Here is a 7,050-nt window from a genome sequence, read left to right as displayed (position 1 = left end):
ATGATGAGTGGCGAACCACTTGCCTTCTTCCATTTATGCAGTAATGCATGGCACCTACCATTTACTCTTTGTAATTTAGCACATTTTAACTGGTGTAGTTTAGTTGGTGAAGTAGCATTAGTGAGGGAAGTGTTTCCCAGGTATGTTGCTCTTAAAATAATGAATTTATAGACAGCGCCTTAGAAAGTGCACTGAAAAAATTTCGGCGCGCGCTGCGCGCGCGCAATATCTTACCTAGGGGCTAAGCCACCCATGTCTCTCAAACCTAGTGACGGCCCTGACCTTTACACACCCTTGGTCATGAAGAACAGGGTTTCCATTAAATAAAAGATCAAATCGGAGCAATAATATTGCATGAATCCACCCATTCATGCAGAGGTGCAAAACTAAAAGAGTTTTTTTTTAGAGTGAAGTTTGTTTAAACACTGTTTATATGTATTAATGAGTCTGTTTTATGTTGCGGTGCTGTGGGTTTATTCTGATTTGAATTTGGAATAATCTCTCTACCCCTAAAGCAGAATAGGATAGAATGAACTATTTGATGAATATTTGATTCCATAAGCAAACATTTGAACAATGGGTATAATAAACAAACATTATTTTTAGTGCAATGAATACGTACTTAATATTTTAAGTATTTCATATATTCATAAATATTAACAGTCATTATGAGGCCCAGTATTTTGCTGTATTTTGTTTAATTTCATTTTTTTATGGATTCACTCTGTTCCTTTATGTTTCTTTTGCTTTTTAAAAAAATACTTCCTCTTTTCCAAATATTAGCTAATCCCCTTATAATCTTATAATACTTCAACCCATTTACTATAAAAGCTAAATTGGAAAGCTTCACTCTTTATGTTTAGAGAAAACTGAATTCCTTCCTTTTCTCAGACATCCATCAGACTTTACAATCCCTTTAGACGGCTCTCAGTAAACCCAAGAATGAGTATGTTAGAGATGCAGCCCACAGCCTCTGAGGCCCATTTACCAAACTGTACTCGCTGCTGGCAATCAGAAGATTAGGTCTGGGTTTCCTCAGACATGCAGCAGCCTGTTGGTGCTCTGCCAACATCATGTTGAGCTGTGATGACCCTAAGCAAAGAGGTGTGGGGAGGATGAACTGTCCTCCTCAGTAACAGTGATGAAGTAGAGATTATTTGAGTGACAGAAGCACACAAAAATGTTCAAATGACCTCCAACGGTGCTGCCATTCACAAACACTGCTGGTTTTTACATTTTGACACTTTACAAATAGAATATTAACTAAGATCTTTAGTTGCAATTTCATAGGATTTTGAAACAATAAGTGGTATATGAACTAGAAGTTGGTTTGTTAAATAGAATAAGTACAAAAATATTTTTGATTGCATTTAAGGCCAAATATAATAGATAATCAACTACATTTACTTAGGTGCATTTACTTTGTAAAATTAAAAATATATATATACTACTAGCCGTAATTTTCTTACGTTTAGTACTTTTTTACTTTTACTTGTGTGAAGGAAAGCTCTGTGTTTACACCTTTATGGTTTCCCTGCCTGAGATCACTCGGGACAAATTATTTAAATAACACATGAATGTATATGTATTAAATAACCATGAGAAATGACAACAGATTTTAACATAAATTGTCTGCTGTCTGCTTCTGTCTCTTTGAACCCCAGTCGGCAGTTGGCCGCTCACACTGAGCCTGGTTCTGCTGTAGGTTTTTTTCCTGTTAAAATGGGAGTTTTTCCTCTCCACTGTCGCTACAAGCATGCTTAGTGTGAGGGATTGCATTCGAGTCAATGAGTCGATGCAATCAACTGGTTTTCCTTGGATAGAAAACTTTGAATCAATTTGACTGTATGATCTGGTTAAAATGTACAGTGCCTTGAGATGACATGTTGTGAATTGGCGCTATAGAAATTGAATAAACTGAATTGAATTAATCTTACTCAGTCCAGAGAAGTTGCTTAGATTTACAGAAGGCAGCTGCTTACCAACCAGGCTCAAATCTCATTAAATCACAACAATTCACAGTTAAAGAAGCATTTTATACAACTCCAGTATGGCACATCATCACATCATTAAATCATACATGTCTGGAGATGAGGAGACATCCATGGTACCAGCCTTATCATAATCTTACACTATGTTCTTAGATCAAGGACACTGCTCTCATTCAATTCCCAAATCTTTGTCATGTACAGAATGGAGATGACTTTTTATCCTGACAGAGGAGCTGTTCATATTATATAAACTACTTGGGAAAAACATTAGTTCTGACTCCTAACACGCAGGTATTATTAGGGTTTGACAGACTCACACACCATCAATAACAACAAATCCTAACACTTGAGCTAAATATGTGATTAAGTATCACTACTAAGCTTAATTTACTAAAACTAATGGCTACCCATCATGAAATACTTCACTCAGTATTTTAAACAAGCAATGCACCAGATAGATGCATGCTGACATTTTATGTTAAAGTGAGATTTATGTTTTGTTTTGTTCTTGTTCTCAAGCTTTATTTGCTTAATGCTATTTTCTATCTGCTTTTCCATTGTTTAAAAATCAAGTAAAAATACAGTAAACGGCAAAGTGTATGATGTTACTGGAGGAAATTTAGCTTAGATGCATAGCATACTATACTATTCACACTCTTTATTAGAATATGTAAATACTAGCATTTACATTTGTTATTAATTATTTTTTATTTATATGTAAATTATTTATTCTTTTTTTATGTAGAATTTGAAAATGCCTAATATGTTGAGTAACTTTTCATTATCTTTGAAATATTAACTCAGATGTTATGATGATGATTACTAACTAGTTCAGTTACTTATTAATTGAAAAGCAATTTTTACTCTTACTGTACTTGAGTTTTTTTTGTTTGTTTTTTTTGTCAGATGGTTAATTTCTACTTTCACTGGAGTAAAAATACAACAAAGTAGTTCCTCTCTAAGTTAAATGCAATTTTTTTGGGTACTCTACGCTCAACTTCCAACGAAATACTTCCAATGTTGTTCTGTCAATCTGCAGAATATTTTTCTTCTGTAAGAATAGCTTTTGTGCTAATATCAGGCGACATTAATCCTTTTTTTCATTGTTCTTTCTCATTGATCAATCACGAACATTGATCTTAACTAAGGATTGCAGACTTTAGGGCACATTGACTGTCCTGTTTAACTCCAGGGAACCAGTAATATCAGAAAATTCACACCTTCAGTTGACGCATCGTTTCTTCTTCTTCTATTTTCATAATCATCCTCTTTTACTGTCATTGTTAGCCTGGAGCAGGCAGGCCTTCACAGAACAAGCAACTGCTGGGTAGTTGTAAGGGTACAGCAACAAAAACTCCTTCTTACCGTTGCAGGCATAATTCACCACTGTCCAGTATACTTTCACCATGTCTTCAAAGTGTTTTTGTAATACTGATCCAATCTGCGCTCGAATTTTGACTCTTTATGTGTTACTTTCTCATCTATTTTTCGCAGAGGTGAGTAAATCTAGCTTAAGAGAGAAAAAAAACCTGCTCAGGTTCCTTCATCCTGTGCATTTAACCAGGTGATTTAAACCAGTAGGGTCAAACTTTATTGTTTTAAAGACTCATCTAAAGGAGACCGACCCTGGAGGACTGGATTCTGAGACCACTGTTTCAAACATTGGTCTCTATCGCCGCTGTGGTGGTAAAAAATTGAAATGGATGTAACTAATCTCTTTACAGGCTTTTGAGTATATGAATCTGCATTACCTACTGGATAAATTGGAATAATCAATCCTGTTTGTAGCAGGTAAAGCTAAATAAAGAAAGTCTTAACAGGGTTGTTTGAGTTTATTTTTACTCGGGGGAGATTGTTTTAGATAGTCTTCACCTTCAACACATAAAGTCCATATTGATAAAACTATTTGTTGGTTATTCTTCTAAAATATTAAATATTCTGATAATCTGAATAATTTAAAAGTAACATCTAACAAAAAATAAAAGTTCTAGGCTCAAATAATGTCTCACAGCAAATCATTTTTATGATTAAAAGTTAAAGGACTTTAATTTAAGTTACCGTTTCTCCATCTAACCAGAAGGTGCTTCTGAAAAACAGCCAACTTTATAAAACCCACCCCAATTTTTTTATTATGTTAGCATATATCTAATTAACTATAGCATAGTATAAATAAACCTTGATCAGCTGCAGGTCTTTTATTCTATTCCCAAGCTGCTGCTCAATCGTTCATCCAAATAATAATAGGAGTCAGAAATGTCAAAAAGCAGTCAGCGGTTCCCTCCCAGACATTTAACTAGCAAGGGCGATAAATCAAGGCAGGACCTTCCCGCTGAACCAAGTCCGGACAAATGGATCGCAGCAGAACCCTAATTCCTCACCAGCCTCTGTATAAACACAGCAAGGGAGAGGAGGGGGAGCAGCAGAGTGATGAGGGATGGACAGAAGGGGTTTAGGGCATGTTAGAGATGAATTACTGATTTTTACAAGTAAAAGAAAGACATTTAATTTAATTTCCATTGATGCATGAACATGAAAGCATTCCTACCATCAGCTTTATTTTTGTTCTGTAGCATTACATTAGACGAAAACTGTATTTTTGGGATGAGATGATACCAAACTATTGAATTTAATCTCTCTGTGGGAACATACTAAGGAGGGAAAAGAAATAAGAAAACAAGAGATGTTTCAATCTCACGCACTTCATCTCTGTAAGCTCCTCCATAAAGAAACTTCTAAAACTAGAGTTTTAAACCCGAGATGCAGAATGATAAAGGATCTTCATACATGGGAGGCGAGAAATTACGAGCTTCTTTAAGGAGGGAATGTTGCACTGATAAGTGAGGTGCTGCTGGTGGATTGGCTGTGGGAATAACAGAATATTAACTATTACATTAAATATTTACTCCCCGTGTCCTAAAAGCTGACATACTTTTCAAACTTTGTCTCCTTACTACTGAATCTGAATGTAATAAACTGAAAGTTAAAAAAAAATATGTATGAGAAATAAAAGTGAAGCATTAAACCCTTAAAAGCAATTTCCTCAATGTTTTAAGTATAAATGTATTGTGTTTTTGTGCTTTAAAGGTCTGGACAGTAATAACTCTAGTATGTTCATAAACAAAACAAAAAAGTATAATACATTAGCTTACAAATTTCTTCAATGTTTGTATTTTTTTTTTTCAGATTATCAAGGAAGTTTTCATTAAATCCTGATATGCAGATTTCATATCTAAACGTTATTGTATGAAGTAAAAAAGCTCCTAAAACTAAACTAATTCTGAAGGGTTTGCCCTTAGTAACTGGTTGTGTGGCCTGTCGCTGCAACAACAATAAAGTATGAGACTTATTAAAAATAAAATAAGTCTTTCATATCTTTTTGAAGAGATTTTAGCATACATGCTCTTATTTACACAATTATTAGATTTCAGAAACAATGAAGGGTTTCTAAACATGTGCAGCAGTTTGAAAATTTTTTGCATTTACATGTTTATCACTCTTGAGAACATCAAACAAACTGAAACAGTAATCCAAAACAACATAGTTAAACATGAATTGCAGTAAATAAAAACGTACATGGCCCGGTGGGAAAACGTGATTCCAAACCTGGTAAAACACAGCTTAACCCTGGTCAATCACATCTGAGTTCCTGTTTTCTAGCCACACCAAGGCCTGATTACACACCTGTTCTGAATTAAAAAATCACCTAATTAGGAACTGACAATGTAAAGTACACAGAAAGACACGGGAGCTGGCTCGGAGCTCGTCTGCCTGGCTGTGTGTTTCCTGGACATTTTACAGCTTCTTTCTGTATTTCTGCTTCTGTCTCCTTGAACCCCAGTCGGCCTCGGCAGATGGCCGCTCACACTGAGCCTGGTTCTGCTGGAGGTTTCTTCCTGTTAAAAGGGAGTTTTTCCTCTCCACTGTCGTTACAGCATGCTTAGTATGAGGGATTGCATTTGAGTCAATGAGTCGATGCAATCAACTGGTTTTCCTTAGATAAAAAAACTTTGAATCAATTTGACCGTATAATCTGGTGAACTGTAAAGTGCCTTGAAATGACATGTGTTGCGAATTGGCGCTATAGAAATAAACTGAATTGAATTGAAAAGAATTTTAAAAATGATACATTATGCTGAGAGGCAGAGAAATCCTGGAACAAATGAGGAAGCAAGTCATTAGGATCTATCAGGGTTAAAAAGCCATTTCTAAAGCTTAGGAACTTCATGAAACCCCAGTGAGATCTAGAGTATGATCCACAAATAGTGAAAACATAAAATGGTGGTGAACCTTCACAGAGGTGGAGAGCCAACCAAAATTAGTCCAAGAGTGCAGCAGTGTCTCATCCAGGAGGTAATAAAGGACTCATAGCATCAAAGGAACTGCAGACCTAATTTATATCAGTTAAGGTTGGTGTCTGTGGCTCCAACATCACAGAGAGATTTGGTGAAAATGGCTGCATGACAAAAAACACTGCTGGGCAAACAGAACATTAAGGCTTGTCTCATTTTTTCCGGGAAATGTTGATGAACCCAAACATTTTTGGGAAAATATTGATCAGACTGAAAAGACAAAAGCTGAAACTCGGAACCATAAATTCTGCTACAAAGATATTGTATAGTATCAAGCCATCACATCCCAAAAAAAAGCTGAATAAAATGTGTTCTGTAGCAGGATGATGATACACACCAGCAGGTCCACCTCTGAGAGGCTGAAGACTTTGTAGTGGCCTAGTTAAAGTCCTGACTTGAATCTTGAGAAGCTGTGGCAGGACCTTAACAAGGAGATTCATCACAACAATTCTCCAAAAGTTTGCACACCAAAACTTATCCACAGTTATGGAAAAAACTCATTGTGAGTTCACCACATGCTAGATTAACAGTTTCTGCTGCTAAAGGGGCAATTGCTCCATCACACAGAGCCATGTAGTTTTCAAAAATGACATTTAGTTTTTACTTGTGTTGTCTTTGACTAATATTTAAAAACTCTTGGTTTTCTGAATATCTCAAATGAGATTAACGTGCAAAAAAAAATCCTTACAGAGTTACAGAGGGAAAATGAA

Source organism: Cyprinodon tularosa, unplaced genomic scaffold (assembly GCF_016077235.1).
Source record: "Cyprinodon tularosa strain WSP-4 unplaced genomic scaffold, ASM1607723v1 ctg108, whole genome shotgun sequence".
Lineage (NCBI taxonomy): Eukaryota > Metazoa > Chordata > Actinopteri > Cyprinodontiformes > Cyprinodontidae > Cyprinodon > Cyprinodon tularosa.
This window is presented reverse-complemented; position numbering follows the sequence as displayed.